The sequence below is a fragment of the Choloepus didactylus genome, chromosome 1 (genome assembly GCF_015220235.1).
Source record: "Choloepus didactylus isolate mChoDid1 chromosome 1, mChoDid1.pri, whole genome shotgun sequence".
Lineage (NCBI taxonomy): Eukaryota > Metazoa > Chordata > Mammalia > Pilosa > Megalonychidae > Choloepus > Choloepus didactylus.
Window position 1 is genome coordinate 217,686,075 of NC_051307.1, and position 22,386 is coordinate 217,708,460.

Genomic DNA, 22,386 nt, shown 5'->3' on the forward strand with positions numbered 1-22,386 from the left:
AATAATAAACAATCTGAAGAGGAAATCAAAAAATCCTTTTACAAAAGCAATAAAAGTCATGTATCTAGAAATAAATCTAACCAAGGATGTAGAGGACTTGTACTCGGAAAACTATAAAACATTGCTGAATGAAGTCAAAGAAGAACTGAATAAATGGAGGTATATTCTGTGTTCATGGATTGGTAGACTAAATATTAATATACCATTTCTACCCAAGGTGATGTATAGATTCAGCTCATTCCCAACCAAATTTCCAACAGCCTTCCTTGCAGAAATGAAAAAGCCAATCATCATATTTACATGAAAAGTTAAGGGGCCCTGAATAGGCAAAACCGTCTTGAAAAGGAAGAATGAAATAGCAGGAATTAAACTTCCTAATTTTAGAACTTATTATGTAGTAATGAAAACTTTGTGGTACTGTCACTAGGACAAACATATAGACCAATGGAATTGAATTCAAAGTGCAGAAATAAGCCCTCATATTTATTGCCAGTTGATTTTTGACAAGGTGTCAAGTTCACTCAATGGGGAAAGAATGGTGCTGGGAAAACTAGATATCCATATGCAAAAGTATTGAGGTGGACCCCTACCTCACACTATATACAAACTTAACTCAAAATGGCTCAAAGATCTAAATATAAGATCCAAAATATAAAACTCCTAGAAAGTAGTATAGGGAGATGTTGGGGATTGAATTATGCCATCCACAGAAGCCAGGTTCAGTCCAAACCCCTGGTCCTTTGGGTATGAATCCATTATAGGAACTTTGAAGATGTTATTTGTTAAGGTGTGCCTTAACTGAATGAGGATGGGCCTTAATCCAACATGGCTGAGGTCCTTATAAGCAGTGGTAATTGAACAAGAAAAGAGAAGCCACGGGGAGCAGCCAGGAGCTGGAAGTCAGTGGAACCTGACTTCCACTGGAAAGGCAAGGAGAAGACACCACCATGTACACTGCCATGTGACAGAAAAATCGAGGTTCAAGGACCACTGGCCACCAGACGCAGAATGCTCCAATCTTCTGGTAGAAAAACATCACCTTGCTGACACTTCACTTTTGGATTTCTCCTAGCTTGAATACCATAAGTGAATAAATTCCTGTTGTTTAAGCCAACCCATTGTGTGGTATATATATTTTTAGGAGCTGGGAAACTAAAACAGGAAACATTTTCAGGACCTTTTGTTAGGTGATAGTTTCTTAGACTTTATACCAAAAGCATAAGCAACAAAAGAAAAAATAGATAAATGGGACTTCTTCAAAATTAAAAATGTGTATACATCAGCATACTTCATCATGAAAGTAAAAAAGCAACATAACAGGAGAAAATATTTGGATATTGATCTGGTTATTAAACCATTGGATAATGGTTTAATAATCGGACTATATAAAGAAAACCTTTAATTGAACGACAAATGATAAATAGCCCAATTTAAAAATGAGCAAAGGACTTGAGTATAGGTTGATCCAAAAAAGATACACAAATGGCCAATAAACATAAGAAAAGGTGCTCAACATTAGTAGCCAGGCCAATAAACATATGAAAAAGTGCTCAACATCAGTAGCCATTAGGGAAAGACAAATTAAAACCACAATGAGGTGCCATTTTGTACCCACTAGAATGGCTACTGTTAACAACAACAGAAAATAACAAGCATTGGGGAGGATGTGGAGAAATAGGAGCACTTGTTCATTGTTGGAGGAATGTAAAATGGTGCCGCTACTGTGGAAAAGTTTGGCGGTTCCTTAGAAAATTATGTATAGAATTACCATATGACCTAGCAATCCAACTTGTACATTTATACCCATGGATTTGAAATCAGGGACTCAAACTGATGTTTTCACATTGATGTTCATAGTGGCATTATTCACAATTGCCAAACGATGGAAGTTCTCAAGTGACTATCCACAGATAAATGGTGAAACAAAATGTTGCATATACAGACAGTGGAATATTATTCAGCCATAAAAAATGAAGTTCTGATACATGCAAAAACATGGATGAACCTTAAAAGAAATCACGTTGAATGAAATAAGGCAGGCACAAAAGGACAGATATTGTATGATTTCACTAATGTGAAATAATTAGAATAGGTCAGTTCATTGAATCAGAAACTAGAATGTAGGTTAGTAGAGACCGAGGTGGGTTAGGGAATGGAGAGTTATGTTTAATTGGTACAGAGTTTCTGTTTTGGCATGATGGAAAAACTTTGGTAATGGATGGTGGTGGTGGTAGCACAGAATTGTGAATGTAACACTAATGAATTGTATATGTGAATGTGGTTAATAGGGGAAATTTTAGGTTGTATGTATGTTAGCAGCGTAAACATTTTCTTAAAAATCATTGGACTGTATAACGTAGAGAACTTTAATATAAACTATGGACCACAGTTAATAGTATAATTACATTTCATCAGTTGTAACAAAAGTACCACACTAATGCAAAATGTTAATACAGAAAACTGTGTATGATGGGGGGTGTGAGTGTGGGAATTCTGTATTTTCTGCATGATTTCTCTGTAAACCTACAACTTCTCAAATAAAAAAATTAAATTACAAAGACAAAACTAAACTAAGGATTAATGAGGGCCTAGATAGTGATATTCCCTAGGGCTAAAAGCACCATTCCTTTGAGGCTGTTTACCAAGTTGGGAATCTCAGTTCATCAATTAGTGATATTTGCTTTTCTTGGTTCTAAACTGGATACTGAATATTACATACATTTACAATAGATAGCAGGTAAGATTAGCAAATGACTGTGGCATACTTTTGGGGTTGTATTTTGAAAGATTGCACTGTGCTCTACCACTTCTCTTTGAGTTTATTTATGAAGAGTACCTTAATTTCCTTTTTGCTGTCTTTTAAGAATGACATATGGGGTGATCTTACTTTGATGAAATAAATAAGCAATGTTAGTTCACCTTGGACAGGGGCTACATTTAGAATCTTTATAATTAATGGAAACTTTTCCTTGGATATCAGGCCTTTCAGTATTTTGCCCTAGATTAGATTGGTTGATCCACTCATTCAACTTTTGGCTCACCCTGAGTCTCCAAAGCAAGACTATAGTAGTCACATGTGTCTCAGCCACTTTAACCAACTATTACCAGTGGAGTTCCATCTTTATAATTTGCTCACTTAATTCCATCTACTATTTTTCTTTAAATCAAACCAATTTTATTTAAATAAATGCATTTACAAAGAAAATCTTATCAGAACCATAAAAGAGAAAACTAGTATTGTTTGCCATAAATAGAAGGTAAGTCTAAAAATATAGTGAAAAGAACATTATTACATCCTATGTTGATGCATCTCCTCATGTCAGATCTGAGCCTGATGCCTGCTTCCTTTGTTAAAAAGGAGACCATTGTGCTTTAGGCAGTATTACCCACAGGGTAGCATGATGTTATTAGAAGAATTGAAGGAGGTTTGTTAAAGGAGTAAGGTTCTCACTTGTGGTGGTTTAATGATATTAATTTAGGGAGTGATCCTTCCTCCATATTTTGGGGAACACCAGCTCAAGCTATTGGATTTAGTTTCCTATGAAGTTTTGAAGGGAGTACCTTCTGAGACCGAACCTGGCCCTAGGAAATACCATACCTCGGAGGCACTGTTCTAGAATTTCAGGTTGATCTACAAGAGGTTTACAGAGGACAAATACCCTTTGTCATTAATCCATCAATATGTATGCATTGAACCCCTAGTGGTCACTATAAATGGCTTGCAAGTATGTGACGTGGTGGCACCTGAGTGGGAAAATTCTGTCCCTCTCTCAGGCCTCTTGTTCATGAATGGAGGTGTGATAAATCTGGCTTTTATATCCCTGTATGAAAGTAGCTTTAGTGGAAACACTGCTGTAAACTTACAGCTTTCTCCACTTACAGATATTGAGAATTGCATAAAATTACCAGGCACACACATTGCGTGGACTTAATGTTCCTTATTGTACAGATGCCAGCATAATTTATATTTTTCTAAGATGTCATTTTCATCAGAGGATAAGTAAATAGAAATTATTCTTAGTTTTTGGAGCTAATTATTTGGTTTCAAAGAATGTTAGTGTTAGACAAAATGTCTGTTATTGTATGAGGTCTAATGGTTTGGTTTTGTTAAAAAAAAATTCATTTGCTTATTGTTGATAAAACTTCATGTTTGTGACCAAGATTGCCACCATACAGTTAAATTAATCTGCTTTACAAAACAGTTTTGCTGTTTATAAGTGCTTCTTTTCCCCTACCTTTTCTGGGTTTTGTTTGTTTTGTTTGTTTTGTTTTGTTTTGTCTTACTATCTCATTGACTTAGACCTGGAAGGAGTGGCTTCAACTATATGTATAAATATTTTTTTATTTTAAAATTACTTTATTAAAAAAAAAAACATTTCCAGATAAAACAAAGCAAAGCAATGGGAAAAACAAATATCCTGAAATAACTTCATTCCTTCCAGTATACTCCTACCATACCAAAAGAAAATTAAACCATAGTCACTCCTGAACATTCCCGTATCAAGATTACTCTCAATGTCTTGTCTGTTCTTATTAGATTATCATTTCCCCTTCACTAGCTGCTGTCTAGGTCTCCTATATTCTACAGTATAAGACGCTTTTCACAGAGTTCACATTAGTGATAACATACAATATCTCTCCTTTTGTGTCTGGCTTATTTCACTCAGCATTATGTCTTCATTATTCATCCATGTTGTCTTATGTTTCACAACTTTGTTCCTTCTTAACTGCTGCGTAATATTCCATCATGTGTATATATCACATTTTGTTTATCCACTCATCTAAAATGTCATTTTCATTAGAGGATGAGTAAATAGAAATTATTCCTAGATTTTTGAGCTAATTATTTGGTTTCAAAAGAATGTTAGTGTTAGAGCAAAATGTCTCTTACTGTAGGAGTGCTAATGTTCTGGTTTTGTTAAAAAATTCTTTTGCTTATTGTTGACAAAACTTCACATATTTGGGACTAGGATGCCATCTCTTGGCAATTGTGAATAAGGCCTCTACTAGCATCAGTGTACAAATATCTGTTCATGTCACGGCTTTCAGATACTCTGGGTAAATACCGAGAAGTGAAATTGCTGGATTGTAGGGTAACTCAATATCTAGTTTTCTGAGGTAACCGCCAAACTGTCTTCCAGAGTGGCTGAACCATTATACAGTACCACCAGCAATGAATAAGAGTTCCAATTTCTCCACATCCTCTCCAGCTTTTGTAGTTTCCTGTTTGTTTAATGGCAGCCCTTCTTATTGGTATGAGATGATTCCTCATTGTGGTCTTGATTTACATCTCCCTAATAGCTAGCAAAGATGAACATTTTTTCATGTGTCTTTTAGCCATTTGTATTTCCTCTTCAATGAAATGTCTTTTCATATCTTTTGCCCATATTATAATTAGGCTGTTTGTACTATTGTCATTGAGTTGTAAGATTTCTTTATATATGCAAGATATCAGTCATTTATCAGATAAATGGTCTCCAAATATTTTCTTCCATTGAGTTGGCTGCCTTTTTACCTTTTTGACAAATTCCTTTGACATACAAGAAGCTTTTGGTTCTGAGGAGTTACCATTCATCTATTTTTTCTTTTGTTGCTTGTGCTTTACGTGTAAGCTCTAAGAAGTGACCACCTAATACTAGGTCTTGAAGATGTTTCCCTACATTATCTTCTAGGAGTTTTATGATAGTGTCTCTTATATTGAGGTCTTTAATTCATTTTGAGTTAATTTTTGTGTAGGGTGTGAGGTAGGGGTCCTCTTTCATTCTTTTGGATATGGATATCCAATTCTCCCAGCCCCGTTTGTTGAAGAGGCTGTTATGTCCCAGTCCATTGGATTTGGGGGTGTACCAGTTTGTATATATTATGTCCCCTAGAAAAAGCCATGTTCTTTGATGCAATCTTGTGTGGGCAGACCTATCAGTGTTAATTAGATTGGAATTCTTTGAGTGTTTTCATGGAGATGTGCCCCACCCAACTGTGGGTGATGACTCTGCTTGGGTAATTTCCATGGAGGTGTTGGCCTGCCCATTCAGGGTGGGTCTGAATTAAATTACTGGCGCACTATATAAGATCAGACAGAAGGAGCAAGCTGCTACAGCCAAGAAGGACACTTTGAAGAAAGCACAGGAGCCACAGATGAGAGACAGTTTGAAGACAGCCGTTGAAAGCAGACTCTTGCTCCGGAGAAGCTGAGAGAGGACAGATACCCCAAGTGCAACTGAGAGTGACATTTTTGAGGAACTGCAGCCTAGAGAGGAATGTCCTGGCAGAAAGCCGTTTTGAACCCAGAACTTTGGAGCAGTTGCCAGCCATGTGCCTTCCCAGCTAACAGAGGTTTTCTGGGCACCATTGGCCATCCTCCAGTGAAGGTACCTGATTGTTGATGACTTACCTTGGACACTTTATGGCCTTAAGTCTGTAACTGTGTAACCAAATAAACCCCCTTTTATAAAAGCCAATCCATCTCTGGTGTTTTGCATTCTAGCAGCATTAGCAAACTAGAACAGATTTTGGTACCAGGAGTGGGGTGCAGGTGCTGCTGAGTTTGCAAATACCAAACATGTTGGAACGGCTTTTTAAATGGATAATGGGGAGCTTCTGGAAGACTTGAGAGGAGCTTGATAGAAAAGGCCTAAACGGCTTTGAAGAGACTGTGGAAATACGGACTCTAAAGATACTTCTGACAAGGCCTTGAACGGAAATGATGAATGTGTTGTTGCAAACTGGAAGAAAGGCAATCCTTGTTTTAAAGTGGCAGAGAATTTGGCAAAATTGAGTCCTGTGTCAGATGGAAGGAAGAATTTGAAAGTGACAACCTGGAATACTTAGCTGAGGAGATCAGACTACGTGTGGAGGATGTCCCTGGCTTCCCCTTGCAGCTTATAGTAAAATGTGAGCAGAGAGAGATAAACGTAGTACTGACCTCTTTGAGTTCAAAGAAACCAGAAGCTGATAGCTTGGAAAAGTATGGGCTTCCAGGGTGTGGAATCCCAGAAGCTATAGCCCAACGAGAGGATGTAACCAAACATATAACCCAGCCACCATTTCAATACAAGCCAAGATTGGGAAAGGAGTTAAGCAAAAGGGATTTGTGGAAAGTCCTGTTGTCTGACGGCTTTGACCCCTGTGTTCCTCATGCAAAGCCAACAGAATTTTTGCAAGATCTTTATAGACAGAGCCATTGCCGATCTGGACTGGAGGAGACAGACAAAGAACAAATTGAAGGAAAAATTTCTTCAAAGAGCCATGCAAGTTGAGGTCTGGAGTCAAGAGGCCTTGGGCTGGGAGAGCGGAGTGGCCCACATGCATGGAAAGGGTGAGTTTGCCCCAGAGGTTGAGGGTGGGCATTCTGCCTCGATGCTCTGGAAGAGTTTTGCCACCCCAAGTCCCAAAAAAGGTAGAGCACATTCCCAGGGAATTGTGGAGAGCCTGGTTGCCATGCCACTGTTCAGAAGGAGTTGAGCATGTGCCCTGGAGATGGAAGGGAATCCAGGTGCTGCCCCAATGTTTGAGGAGGGTAGGGCCGAGAAAGTGATCTCCCCAATGTGTGGATATGTTGGAGAACTCCCCAAGTGTTTGGAGAGGAAAGGGCTGCCAAAAAGGCCCTTAGGAATGGTTAGGAATGGTTAGACTCCCACTCTCTCAAGCCCCAAGGATGCAACCTCGTTCTGTTAATGACTCTCAGACTTTGAAATCTAATGGAGTTTGTCCTGTGGGTTTTAGGAACTGTTTTGGTCCTGTTAACCCTGTTTTCCTTACTCTTTCTCCTTATGGCAATGGGAATATTTATCCTATGAATGTCCCTCCTTTGTATATTGGAAGCATATAACTTGTTCTAAGTTCACAGATCCACAGCTAAAGGAGAATTATGCCTTAGAACCAACCACACCTATAATTGATTTTGATGGGATCTTGTACTTAACTATTGATATTGAAATGATTTAAGTTTCTGTGATACTGTTGTGGGATGAATGTATTTTGTATATAGAAAGATAATGTCATTTTGGGGTCCAGGGGGTGGAATGTGCCGGTCTGAATGTATTATGTCCCCCCAAACACCATTATCTTTGATGTATCTTGTGTAGGCAGACCTATCAGTGTTGATTAGATTGTAATTCTTTGAGTATTTCCATGGAGATGCACCCCACCCAACTGTGGGTGATGTCTCTGATTGGATAATTTCCATGGAGGTTTTGGCCCACCCATTCAGGGTGGGTCTGAATTACTGGAGCACATATGAGATCAGACAGAAGGAGCAAGCTGCTACAGCCAAGAAGGACACTTTGAAGAAAGCACGGGAGCTACAGATGAGAGACAGTTTGAAGAAGGCCATTGAAAGCAGACTTTTGCTCCAGAGAAGCTAAGAGAGGACAAACACCCCAAGAGCAACTGGGAGAGTGACATTTTTGAGGAACTGCAGCCTAGAGAGGAATGTCCTAGCAGAAAGCCATTTTGAACCCAGAACTTTGGAGCAGACGCCAGCCACGTGCCTTCCCAGCTAACAGAAGTTTTCCGGGCACCATTGGCCATCCTTCAGTGAAGGTACCTGATTGCTGATGTGTTACCTTGGACACTTTATGGCCTTAAGACTGTAACTGTGTAACCAAATAAACCCCCTTTTATAAAAGCCAATCCATCTCTGGTGTTTTGCATTCTAGTAGCATTAGCAAACTAGAACAGGGGGCCTTATCAAAAATCAATCAACCATAGATCTGGGGGTCTATTTCCAAATTCTCAGTTCGATTCCATTGATCAGTATGTCTGTCTGTTTTGACTACTGTGGCTTTATAGTAGGCTTCAAAGACATTGTGAGTCCTCTTGCTTTGTTTTTCTTTTTTAGAATGTTTGTAGCAATTCGAGGTATCTTTCCCTTCCAAATAAATTTGATGACTAGCTTTTCCAAATCTGCAAAGTATATTGTTGAAATTTTGATGGCAATTGCATTAAAGCTGTAAATCAGTTTGGGTAGGATTGACATCTTAACGATGTTTATCATTCCTATCCACGAACACGGAATATCTCTCCATCTCTTTAGGACCCCTTTTATTTCCTTTGGTAGAGTTATGTATTTTTCTCTATAGAGGTCTTTTACATCCTTGGTTAAGTTTATTCCTAGGTACTTAATTTAAATTTTTAGTTGCTACCGAGAATGGAATCTTTTTCTTGAGTCTCTTCATTTGTCATTCTAGTGTATAGGAACCTTACTGACTTATGTGCATTAATCTTATATCCCAGCACTTTGCTGAATTTATTAGCTCAAGTAGCTGTGTCATCGATTTCTCAGGGTTTTCCAAGTATAAGATCATATCATCTGCAAATAATAAGAGTTTTGCTTCTTCCTTTCAAATTTGGATGCTTGTTATTTCTTTGTCTTGCCAGATTGCTCTGGCTAGAACTTCTAGAACAATGTTGAAGAATAGTGGTGGCAGCAGGCATCCTTGTTTCATTTCTAATCTTAGAGGGAAGGCTTTCAGTCTCTTGCTATTGAATACTATACTGGTTGTGGGTTTTTCATATATGCCCTTTATCATAGTGAGGAAGTTTCCTTCAATTCCTACCTTTTGAAGTGTTTTTATCAAAAAAGTTTGCTGGATTTTGTTGAATGCTTTTTCAGCATCTATTGAGATGTTCATCTGCTTTTTCCCTTCTGATTTGTTAATTTATTGTATTACATTGATTGATTTTGTTATGTTGTGCCACCCTTGCATGCCTGGGATGAAACCCACTTGGTCAGGGTGTATAATTTTTTTAAAATTTTTCTTTTGAGGTAATTTCAAACACATAGGAGATTTGCAATAATAGTACAAGATCTATGCAGAGAACTCCAACACATTACTACCCCCCCGATACCTAGATCTACCAACTTTTAGCATTTTGATACTTTTACCATTTGTTTTATCATTCAGTCAATTCTTAATCTACTTTTTAAACATTTGAGATTAAGTTGTAATACATTGTGTTCCCTGAACACAATATTTCCAAGTACATTTCCTAAGAAAAGGATATTCACTTATGTAACTATCTTAAGTGCAATTATCAATTTCAAGAAATTTAAGGTTAAAGTAAAGTTTACAGTCCTTATTCCAATATTTTTACTTCTGAATACTGTCCTTTTGAGACATTCCTCCTCCTTTATTACATTCCATGCAGATCATTTATTGTATTTAATTTTCATTATCTTTTCAGTTACTCTTTTTTTAAAAAAAAATTTTGGAAACATAATTCCCATTTCAACCCCTCCCAAGCATGTCATTCAGTGGGATTAATCACATTTACAATGTTACAGTGCCCTCACCACCATCCACTACTAGAACTTTCCCATCACCCCAAATAGAAACCCTACACCCATTATGCATTAACTCACCATTCCTCTTCCTCCCCACCTCTAGATACCTGTACTCAACTTTCCATCTCTGTGGATTTGCATATTCAGTATAACTGGAATTCAACAATATCTGTCCTGTTTTGAATTAGTTAAGTTGGATTTTAAATTCGGGTTCGGGTGAAGTCAGGTGTGACAGACTGGGAAGCTGTTGCCGTAATGCATGAGATAAGATAGTTTGTTACTGACAAGTTCCAGAGAGAGAGAGAGGTGCCGTGAGGGGTTGACGGGAAGAGTGATTGGCTCAACCAGCAGATGAGGAGCATGTAAGCAGAGCAAAAGGGACCTGTGGGCTTATGCATCTATTGTGGTCCAGGGGTAGAGGTTAGTAGATTTCCTGCAGGGTCAAGGATTGGTTAGTACAAAGCAAGTGTGCAAAAAAGGGGAAGGGACTGGGGTCCAAGGGCATTGGCGATTGTTAGCTTGTCATTTGGGACCAGCTGTGGGTTTTGGGTGAGGTGTGTTGTGTGGGTGGTATGGATAGTGGCAGCAGGTGTGGGTTGGGGCTCTGGGGGAGTTTATGCCTCAGGGCTGGAAGCTGCAGGCAGCTTAGCCAAAGTAAGATGGATGCTGAGGCATCCCACAAAAGCCCCCCAAAAACTTTGATAGTTACAATATCTGTCACTGACTTATTTCACTCAGCACGATGTCTTCAGGGTTCATCCATGTTGTCACATGTATCAGAACTTCATTCCTTTTTAAGGCTAATATTTCATTGTATATTTATCCATTTATCTACCAAGGAAAAGATTCCACCTTTTGCCTATTGTGAATAATTCTGGTATGAAAATTGGTATGCAGATATCTGTTCAAGTTGCTGCTTTCAATTCTTTGAGTATAAATCTAGAAGTGGGATTGCTGAGCCAGATAGTTCTGTGTTTAACTTTTTGAGGAAACCCCAAACTATTTTCCACAGCAGTTGTACTATTTTACATTCCCACCAAGAATATACCAATGTTCTTTTTTCTCCACATCCTCACCAGCTATTATTTTCCATTTCTAAATAATAGTCATTGTGGTGTGTGAGATGGTATTTCATCATGATTTTGATTTGCATTTCTGTAATGACTAATGATTTTGAGGATCATTTTGTATACTTACCATATATTTTCGGAGAAATGTCTATTCAAAACCTTTGCCCATTTTTAAATTGGGTTGTTTGTCTTTTTGTTGCACTGTAGCTTTTTGTGTGTATTCTGGATGTTAAACCCTTGTTAGAGCTATGGTTTGTAAGTATTTTCTCTCATTCTGTAGTTTGTCTTTTTATTTTCTTAATATCCTTTGCACTAAAGTTTTTAATTTTGGTAAGGTCCAATTTATCTGTGTTTTTGGTTGTTTGTGCTTTTAATGTAATGTCTAAAAATCTACTGTGTAATACATATCCTGAAGGCATTTCTCTGTGTTTTCTTGTAAGAGTTTTGTAAGTTTTAGCTCTCACATTTAGGTCGTGGATCCATTTTTGAGTTAATTTTTGTATATGGTTTTAGGTGGTGATCTACTTTCTTTCTCTTACATGTGGATATCCAGTTTGCCTAGCACCGTTTATTGATGAAATTGTTCTTTTCTCCATTGAGTGAACTTAGGTCCCTTGTCAAAATTCAGTTGGCCGTAATGTGTATGTTTATTGCTGTCCTCCCAGTTCTCCTCCATTGGTCTATATATCTCTGTCCTTGTGCCATTGCCACACTGTTTTTATTATTGTAACATTGTACTAAGTATTGAAATTGGGAAATGTGAATCCTCCAACTTTTTTTTTTCTTTTTCAAGATGGTTTGGCTATTTAAGGTCCTTTGCCCTTCCATGTTAATTTGATGTTTAGCTTTTCCATTTCTGCAAAGAATGCTGTAGGAATTTTGATTCGGATTGTATTGACTGTAAATCTCTTTGGGGACTGTTGATCTCTTAATGCTGTTAAGATCTCCAGTCCATAAACATGGACTGTCTTTCCTTTTATTTGAGTCTTCTTTAATTTCTTTCAGTTATCATTTGTAGTTTTCCTTCTACAAATCTTTTACATTCTTGGTTAAATTTATTCATAGATATCTTATTCTTTTAGTTGCTATTGTAATGGAATTGTAGTTTTGATTTCCTTTTTGGATTGTTCATTGCTTGTATGTAGAAATACCAGTGATATTTGTATATTGACTTTGTACCATGCCACTTAGCTGAATTCATATTAGCTCTAGTTGGTTTCTCATAGTTTCTTCTGGATTTTTTACATATATGATCATATCACCCAAAATTAGGGATAATTTTACTTCTTTTCCAATTTGGATGCTGGTATACATGCACCCTAGTATGTGCATGAGGGTTACTCTCTTTTTTCTAGAATGGGAGCACAGGCCAGCTCCACACCAAGTTGGTGAGGGGAATGGAGTAGGGCTAACAAGGGTGTCACACAATCCTACTGTTTTTAAGTTGCCTTTGTCTAGATTCAATGTTCTCTCTGTTACTGCAACCCTTTAAATGTTTTTTTGTTTTTTTGTTTTTTTGGAGCGTCAAAAAAGAAGATTCTGCCAGTTCTTGTGTGTTGTTTAAAGCTTCTGTGAGGGAATGGAGTCCTGGCATGTCACTCCACCAACTTGAATGGGGTGGGGCCCTATTTTAAATGAGTTATTTTATTTGACTGTTAAGCAAGCAACTTTATTTGGGGATAAAAGATAAGTGTTTCTTTTTCTTTCCCACTGTACTAGCTAAATTTGGGCACTATGCTTTTATATTCTGGGTCTTTTTCTACTTTGTAACTTTCGGTGGTAAATTAATCTTTTTTGGATTGGTATTCATTTTGAAGTCCACAGACTAATGATAATTTTCAATCATACCTTATGAGTTACTAAGACTTGTTGCATGTATTATCTCATTTCCTGTTCTTATTAACCCACTGGATGGATAATTTTATTTTACAGTTTACAGATCAAACTCCTCAATTAAATTTCAGACACACAGATAAAGTGTTCCATGCAGTGTCTTCTGGCTACACATATGTAGTTCTCATGCATGCAGTAAGAATGTATAGACCTAAACAAGATCAAAAGAAGACATAAGAATTCCATGTCACAAAACTGTCATTAGTGACCAAATGATAAAGTTGTTCCCTCAGAAAGAACATTTAGTAATTCAAGGACATAATAATAGGTAGATATTTAATTTAGCATAGTCATTAGATTTCTCTTTACCTGTTCTCTTACTTTATTTAACACTAAATCATGGTGACTATCCTAAAAGCCAGTATCCTCCTTTCTTTGTACAAGCTACCTAGAATTTTGCAGCTTCTTTAGATAATTCATTGACCTATTTATTTCTGCAGTCAGTATAAACATTCAAATTTGTTTCAGAGGAAAAAAAAATACTTCCCTCTTTTGCTTTGGTTAAGACTCATGCCAGGATCTTCTGCTACAACAGGGGGATGAGCCAGCAGGAAAAAGGAACAGAGCAGGCACATCAAAAAGTGAACAATGCCAAGGAAGACATTTGTTTACCTCTCAAAGGAAATCCTAAATTGACTATTTGGCCTTAAGTTCTTGTCCCTATCATGATGTAAAATAAATACAGTAAATTCTTTCTTTCTTTGCAACATACCAAATGGTGCGTATAAAATTTTTCCCAATATTGTAGTAGCATCAGCTAAAGAGCTATTCTTTCTCCAACTAATATAATTTTATCTTTTTTTCTTAGTTGTATAATATGCAGGTATATTTAAAATGGTGTCTTGGCATTACTCATATCATTTGTAATGATATCATTAATGTAATGATATATCATTAATTTCAAATTATAAAATATATTGCTTTCACCTAATTGGTATCTGTGCCTTTATTAATATCTGTGTCTTTGAGGTTGCTTTTAAAAGAAATTAAACAAAGTGGCACTGGTATTATTTTTACTTTTTATAAATATTTGTGTACCCACTATGTGCTAGGCATTGCTCTCCACTGAACTAGAAAAGCAATGTATCTGATTTCATGTAGCTTATATTCTGGTTGGGGGAGGGGTGGATGGAGACTGATAAAGATGAAATCAAATAAATTAGGATTATTTCAGTTGGAAATAATGTGAGAATGACTGGAACAGACCACTTTCAATAAGGCTAGTCTTTGATATTTAAGCTCCATGACGAAAAGGAGCCATCCATTTGAAGATCTGGAGGGCCAATGTTCCAGACAGAGGAAATAGAGAGTGCAAAGTTACTGAGATGGAGATGGGCTTGGCAGAAAGGCCAGTGAGGAGGCTTAAGAACAGTGTCAAAGGAAGAGAGGGCTCCAGGTTGAGGCTGAAAAAGGGATCAAAGGCCAAATAACATTGGGCCCTGCAAGCCCTGAAAGGAATCGGGATTGGATGGTGAAGGCAATGTGAAGTCATTGGAGGATTTTAAGCAAGGAAATGATGTAATCGATTTATGGTTGCTTATTTATGGAACATAAGGCCAAGTGTGGAAAGAAGGACACCAGTTAGTTGACTGTTGTGCTGGTTCCGGTATCAGCCGGGACAGGAAGGAGAGCCTACATTAGGATTGTAACGGCAGAAACAGATGTATGAATGAAATTGAAAGCTGCATCGCAAGTATAAAGCCAAGGAGTGCTTGCTAATGAATTAGACCTGAGCAATGTGGGAATGTAAGGGATGGCCAGTGGAGTGGAGTTTTTGGTGCAAGCAGCTGGATAAATTTACTTAGTTTATGGATCATGGGGGTGTTCTTTGCATTTATGTGTCAGTATTTTTTTCTTTAAATGAGATACACCAACAAATGTAGAGCCTTGGTATATTTATCATATTCAGTATTTAGACATTTTCTAAAGAGGTAAAAAAAATAATTGCTTCATAGACACCAAGTTCTTGGAATCATTTATTCTTCTCAGTGATTTATTTTTTAATGGAATACAGTAATCTGGTCATATAAACCAGGAAACAAAAGAAGATGTGTTTGCTTTCCTGGGGTTTCTCATGCTCTCATATGGGTAACAAGAACTTACTGATTTAAAAAATATGTATTTTTGTTTTTAATTTTTAAATGCTATATATGCAAATTATAAAATTAATAAACAATGACAGGAGGATAAATGTGCAATCAGAACTAATGAAACTCTCCCATCTTACTTGTCAGGGGTGCGATTTGACATATACCCTTGGAAGGCTTTAGACCTTGGGCAAAGTGATTTTTACACGCCTACCTCTCCCCCTGCCCAAAATTAGATTTTCTATGAATTTACTTTTTTAACTTAATAGACCTTAACTATCTTAATGTATAGTACTCTGCTGCATTCTTTTTTAAAGACTGTCTAATATCCCACTTCACTCATGCATTTTAATTAATTTAACCAGTCCCCTATTGATGGCCATTTAGATTTTCAGTGTTGCATTATTACTTGCAGTGCTTTAATTCTCCACACCGAAGGCTGGTAAGAGCCTTCCTCCAAGTTGGCACTACTGTGATTTAGTGAACCACCCCAACAGTTCTGAAGTAGTATTCTGTCACCAGAATAAAGCAGGGAAAATGTGAGTTTCTAGCACTATCAATAAATAAGATATAAATTGCTAATATTCACCACACCTCTCTCGCTTTGTCTGCTACATATAGAAACCATTAGCTGTTACAGGATGACTGTGCTTCAGATTTTAAAGTGGACATGTCAGAATATAAATCCACATTTTAGTTTATTTGCTGAAAGATGTTTTTTCCTGACAGTCATTTCACAAGACTAACTTGTATGCTTAAGATAGGCATACACCTGACAGTTCAAGACTGTCAACCTGTGGTCTTGCATATGACCAGAAGAGGGAGTATTTATCTCTTCTTTATACCGTATTACGTGATTGGAATAATTCCTCAGGTCTGTGTGGTAATCCAAGCCCATAAAACAAACTGGTTTGGGGCAAGGGAGCAGTGGCTAAATTTAGTTATTTTCCTTCCTCATTCTACATTGTGTTTATAGAAATCCCAGTCTTTAGGTTTACTTCAACATTTTGTTTTTAAGCCAATGTTCTCAAACCAAACTTCAAAATAATATACTTTTCCCTCTTGGGTGTTTGAAAGTTTTAAAAAAGGGATCAGGTAAAGTAATTGTCTCAGTTTAAAATAAGTTAAATACAGGTAGCCACCCCCTAATAATAGATGATATAGTTCTTTTTTTTAAAGCAGTTTTATTGAGATATGTTCACTTACCATACAGCCCATGAAAAATGTACAATCAGTAGCTTTTAGTATAATTACAAAGTTGTGCATTCATCACCACAATCAATTTTAGAACATTTTCATTACTCCCAGAAGAAAAACCCCATAGCCCTAAGCAGTCACCAGTCAATCCCTCTATCCTTTCCCAGCTCTGCATAAACACTAGTCTAATTCTGTCTCTATAAAATTATTTATATTTACATTTTATATAAATGGAATCAGATATATTTCTTGATTTGTATTCACCTTAGGTCAAAAATAGGCTACTTTATGCATGATATTTTCATAAGACTGTTAGAAATCTTAACATGGAAGGTTTGTAGAAAGCTTTAGAAAGTTAAGATGTTGTTTTGCCTGTGTGATTCTTATTGTGCTGTTGTACCACTTGAATCTCAATATGCTTAGCCAAACAAATGAAATGAGTGACAGAATCAAGATAGACTTGTTCGATGTAATACCAGAGTTTCATACTTCCTAAATTTTTCTTCACCTTCCTTTACAATGTGTTTTTTTCTTATTACTTGCTTTTATTTTATACTAAGTGGTGGACACAAAGCAATCTTCCTTTAGAAAGTTGACGATTAGCTTCACTCAGAACATTAACAGTGCACCTTTTAAAAAGTATACACCTTACAAACTAAACTCTTCTGCAATCCAAATGTACAATAACCTGGAAAATAACTTTTAAAAAACAAAAGCCAATGTAAAAAGATAGATTAAGACAACTAGAACAGTAAAGGTTTTATATGGTCCTATTTTTAGTTTTCTTCTTGCATCATCAGTGTCAGAAATATGTTCCTTCGGGTGGCTCCATTGCTTGGGATTTAAAGAAATACCTTTTCTTTCTGGTTTCGTTTCACCTTCTAGATCCATCCAATATTCTCTAATATCGATTAGATTTTCCCTTTAAAGTCCCAAACACTGACATACCTTATGTTCCCAATTTGAAACATGTTATCTCTGCTGCTGCTGATCTGTTTGGGAAATAGTGCTCTTGAGGTTTCACCAGCCTTTTGCTTCTTTACAGGATTTTCTGGAGTAACTTGCTTTTTGCTCTTTAGCTTCGTAGCTTTGTGTTGACTTCACTATCACAGTAACTACCAGATGAGCTTGAAGAAACAAGTTCCTTTGATTTAGGTATTCAGGAAAGGGAGATGGTTTCACGATACCAGGAACCTGCTAGGGGCTAGCAGTGGCTTGGGCAAGGGGAGACAGGTTGCTCAGAGAGGGCGTGGGAGGCATCAATGTGCAGAGAAGATGGTGTGGGAAGAGGAGAGGCTTGTTCCAAGTGCCATTTTCTTCTCTCCATGTGTTTCCTCCCCCGGCAAAACAGCCATCCTACCTCCCTCTCACGCCTCCCCCTTCCCTGCCCTTTTCGGACCGGGGTCTGTACGTCCTCTCTCCCAGAGGATCCGCCACCCTGGTGCTAGGCCTTGGGGCCCAAGTCGGGACACTGAGAGAAACGGACCCACTAGCAACCCCTCCCACACACACACACACACACACATATACCAAGTATTTATTATAACAAAATTTGTCAAACCAGTGTCTATGGATGTTTTGGGTTGGTGTATGAATATAACATTTATTTTTCTTTCAAAATTGGTGTTTTCCTATATATAACCATATATTTTTACATAAATGCACAAATGTAATAATTTCAAGCAATACTATTTTTATTTTTTAACGTTATCAAAAAATTAAAAAACAATTTAAAAAATTTCAAGCAAAACCAAAACGCATAAGAAAAAACACATAACCTAAAATAACTACAATCTAAAATAACTACATTACTTCCAACATGTTCCTACCATACCCCAAGAAAATTAACAAACCGTAACCAAACAAAGGAATAAGAAAAACAAATAGCCTAAAATAACTACATTTCTGCCAACTTGTTCCTACCATACCCCCCTAAAATAACAAACCATAGTCGTTCCTGAGCATTACCATAACATTAAGTTTACCCTCCATAACTTATCTGTTCTTATTATAGTTCCCCCTTCTCTATTTGTGGTCTGTCTCTAGGTCCCCTACATTCTGTAATATAAACCATTTATTTTACATTTTTCACAGAGTACACATTAGTGATAACATATAAAATCTCTCTCTTTGTGCCTGGCTTATTTCACTCAGCATTGTGTCATCAGGGTTCATCCATGTTGTCATATGTTTCATGACCTCATTCCTTCTTACTGCCCTGAAGTATTCCATCGTGTGTATATACCACATTTTGTTTATCCACTCATCTTTTGAAGGACATTTGGATTGTTCCCATCTCTTGATAATTGTGAGTAATGCTGCTATGAACATCAGTTTGCAAAAATCTTCTTGTGTCACTGCTTTCAGATCTTCCAGGTATATACCAAGAAGTGCAATTGCTGGATCGAAGGGTAACTCTATATCTAGCTTTCGAAGGAACTGCCAGACTGTCTTCCAGAGTGGCTGTACCATTATACAGTCTCAACAACAATGATTAAGAGTTCCAATTTCTCCACATCCTCTCCAGCGTTTGTAGTTTCCTGTTTGTTTAATGGCAGCCAATCTAATTGATATCTCATTGTGAGATGATATCTCATTGTGGTCTTAATTTGCATCTTCCTAATAGCTAGTGAAGATGAACATTTTTCATGTGGTTTTTTTGGCCATTTGTGTTTCTTCTTTAGAGAAATGTCTTTTCTATCCTTTGCCCATTTTATAATTGGGCTGTTTGTACTATTGTTGTTGAGTTGTAGGATTTCTTTATATATGTAAGATGTCAGTCTTCTGTCAGATACATGGCTTCCAAATATTTTTTCCCATTGAGTTGGCTGCCTCTTCACCTTTTTGACAAATTCCTTTGAGGTACAGAAGCTTTTAAGTTTGAGGAGTTCCCATATATCTATTTTTTCTTTTGTTGCTTGTGCTTTGGGTGTAAAGTCTAAGAAGTGACCTCCTAATACTAGGTCTTGAAGATGTTTCCCTACGTTATCTTCTAGAAGTTGTATGATACTGTATCTTATATTGAGGTCTTTAATCCTTTTTGAGTTAATTTTTGTGTAGGGTGTGAGGATGTGAGGTAGGGGTCCTCTTTCATTCTTTTGGATTTGGATATCCAGCTCTTCCAGCCCGATTTGTTGAATAGACTGTTAGGTCCCAGTTCATTGGTTTGGGGGGCCTTATCAAAGATCACTCGGCCATAGATCTGGGGGTCTATCTCCAAATTCTCAATTCAATTCCATTGATCAAGATGTCTGTCTTTGTGCCAGTTTCCTTCTGTTTTGACTACTGTGGCTTTATAATGAGCTTCCAAGTCAAGGAGTGTAAGTCTTCCCTTCTTCATTTTTCTTTTTTAGAATGTTTTTAGGAATCCGAGTAATCTTTCCCTTCCAGATAAATTTGACAGCTGGCTTCTCCAAGTCTGCAAAGTAGGTTGTTGGAATTTTGATTGGAATTGCATTGAATCTGTAGATGAGTTTGGGGAGAATTGACATCTTAACGACATTTAGCCTTCCTATCCATGAACACATAATATTTTTCCATCTTTTTAGGTCCTCTTCTATTTCTTTTAGTAAAGGTATGTAGTTTTCTATGTATAGGTCTTTTACATCCTTGGTTAAGTTTATTACTAGGTACTTGATTTTGTTTAGTTGCTATTGAGAATGGACTCTTTTTCTTAAGTGTCTCTTCAGTTAGGTCATTTCTAGTGTATAGGAGCATTACTGACTTGTGTGCATTAATCTTGTATACCGCTGCTTTGTTGTTTATTAGCTCAAGTAGCTGTGTTGTCGATTTCTCAGGGTTTTCAAATATAGGATCACATCATCTGCAAATAATGACAGTTTTACTTTTTCCTTTCCAATTTTGATGCCTTTTATTTCTTTGTCTTGCCGGATTGTGCCGGCTAGCACTTCTAGCACAATGTTGAATAACAGTGGTGACAGTGGGCATCCTTGTCTCATTCCTGATCTTAGAGGGAAGGCTTTCAGTCTCTCGCCATTGAGTACTATGCTGGCTGTGGGTTTTTCATATATGCTCTTTATCATAATGAGTAAGTTTCCTTCAGTTCCTACGTTTTGAAGTGTTTTTATCAAAAAAGGATGCTGCTGGATTTTGTCATATGCTTTTTCAGCATCTATTGAGATGATCATTAGATTTTTTCCTTTTGATTTGTTAATGTGTTGTAGTACATTGATTTTCTTATGTTGAACCATCCTTGCATGCCTGGAATGAACCCCACTTGGTCATGGTGTATGATTTTTTTAATGTGTCTTTGGATTCAGTTTCCAAGTATTTTATTGAGAATTTCTGCATCTATATTCATGAGGGAGATTGGCCTGTAGTTTTCCTTTCTTGTAGCATCGGTACCTGGTTTTGGTATTAGAGTGATGTTAGCTTCATAAAATGAGTTAGGTAGTGTTCCATTTTCTTTAATTTTTTGAAAGAGTTTAAATAAAATTGGTGTCAGTTCTTTTTGGAAAGTTTGGTAGAATTCCTCTGTGAAGCCAACTGGCCCTGGGCATTTGTTTGTGGGAAGCTTTTTGATGACTAATTGGATCTCTTTGCTTGTGATTGGTTTGTTGAGGTCTTCTATTTCTTCTCCGGTTGGTCTGGGTTGTTCTTTTCTTCTACTTGGATAAGGATTAGTTTGCTGTTCATCTTCTAGCTTCCTCAGTTGTTCATTAGTTCTTTGATTTTAGTTCTTTCTTCCTTTTTAATGTATGCATTTAGAGCTATAAATTTCCCGCTCAGTACCGCCTTGGCTGCTTCCTGTAAGTTTTGATATGTTGTGCTCTTGTTTTCATTTGTCTCTAGATATTTAGCAATTTCTCTTGCTATTTCTTCTTTAACCCACTGATTGTTTAGGAGTGTGTTGTTTAACCTCTGGTTATTTGTGAGTGTTCTAAATCTCTGGTGGGGATAGTGACTTCTGATTGTATTCCATTATTATCAGAGAATGTACTTTGAATAGTTTCATTCTTTTTAAATTTATTGAGGCTTATTTTATGGCCCAGCACATGATCTGTTCTGGGGAAAGTTCCAGGAGCACTAGAAAAGAATGTATATCCTGGTGATTTGGGATGTAATATTCTGTATTTGTCTGTTAAGTCAAATTCATTTATCAGATTGTTTAGGTTTTCAGTTTCCTTACTGGTTCTCTGGCTGATCTGTCTATAGAAGAGAGTGATGTATTGAAGTCTCCCACAATTATTATGGAAACATCTATTGCTTCCTTCAGTATTGCCAATTTTGTCTCATGTACTTTGGTGCACCTTGACTGGGTGCATAGACATTTATGATTGTTATTTATTCTTGTTGAATTGTCCCTTTTATTCATATATAGTGACTTTCTTTGTCTCTTATAACATCCTTGCATTTAAAGTCTGTTTTATCTGAGATTAATATTGCTACTCTTGCTTTCTTTTGGCTGTAGCTTGCATGGAGTATTTTTTTCCATCCTTACACTTTCAATTTCTTTGTGTCTCTGGGTTTAAGATGAGTCTCTTGTAAGCAATATATTGATGGTTCGTATTTTTAAATCCATTCTGCCAATCTGTGTCTTTTAATTAGGGAGTTTAATCCATTCACATTCAGTGTTATTACTGTGAAGGCATTTTTGAATCAGCCATCATTCCTTTGCTTTCTGTTCGTCAGGTATATTTTTTCCCTGTCTCTATTTCCTTTAATGTACCCTTATTAAAACTCTTCAGTTCTGAGCCCTTTTCCAGACCTCTCTCTCCTTTCTTTTTTTTTTTTTGTCTGCCAGTAGGGCTCTCTTTAGTATCTCTTGTAGGGCAGGTCTCTTGTTAGCAAATTCTCTCAGCATTTGTTTGTGAAGATTTTAAGCTCTCCTCAA

The 22,386-nt window shown here is 37.0% G+C and overlaps 1 protein-coding gene and 1 pseudogene across 9 annotated transcripts in view; one reads left to right on the forward strand and one right to left on the reverse strand.

Moving 5' to 3' along the window:
• Positions 1-22,386, forward strand: part of ATXN7 (ataxin 7) — a 195,263-nt gene that overhangs the window by 129,416 nt on the left and 43,461 nt on the right. The window lies entirely within an intron of this gene.
• On the reverse strand, positions 17,082-17,691 carry LOC119510261 (annotated as a pseudogene).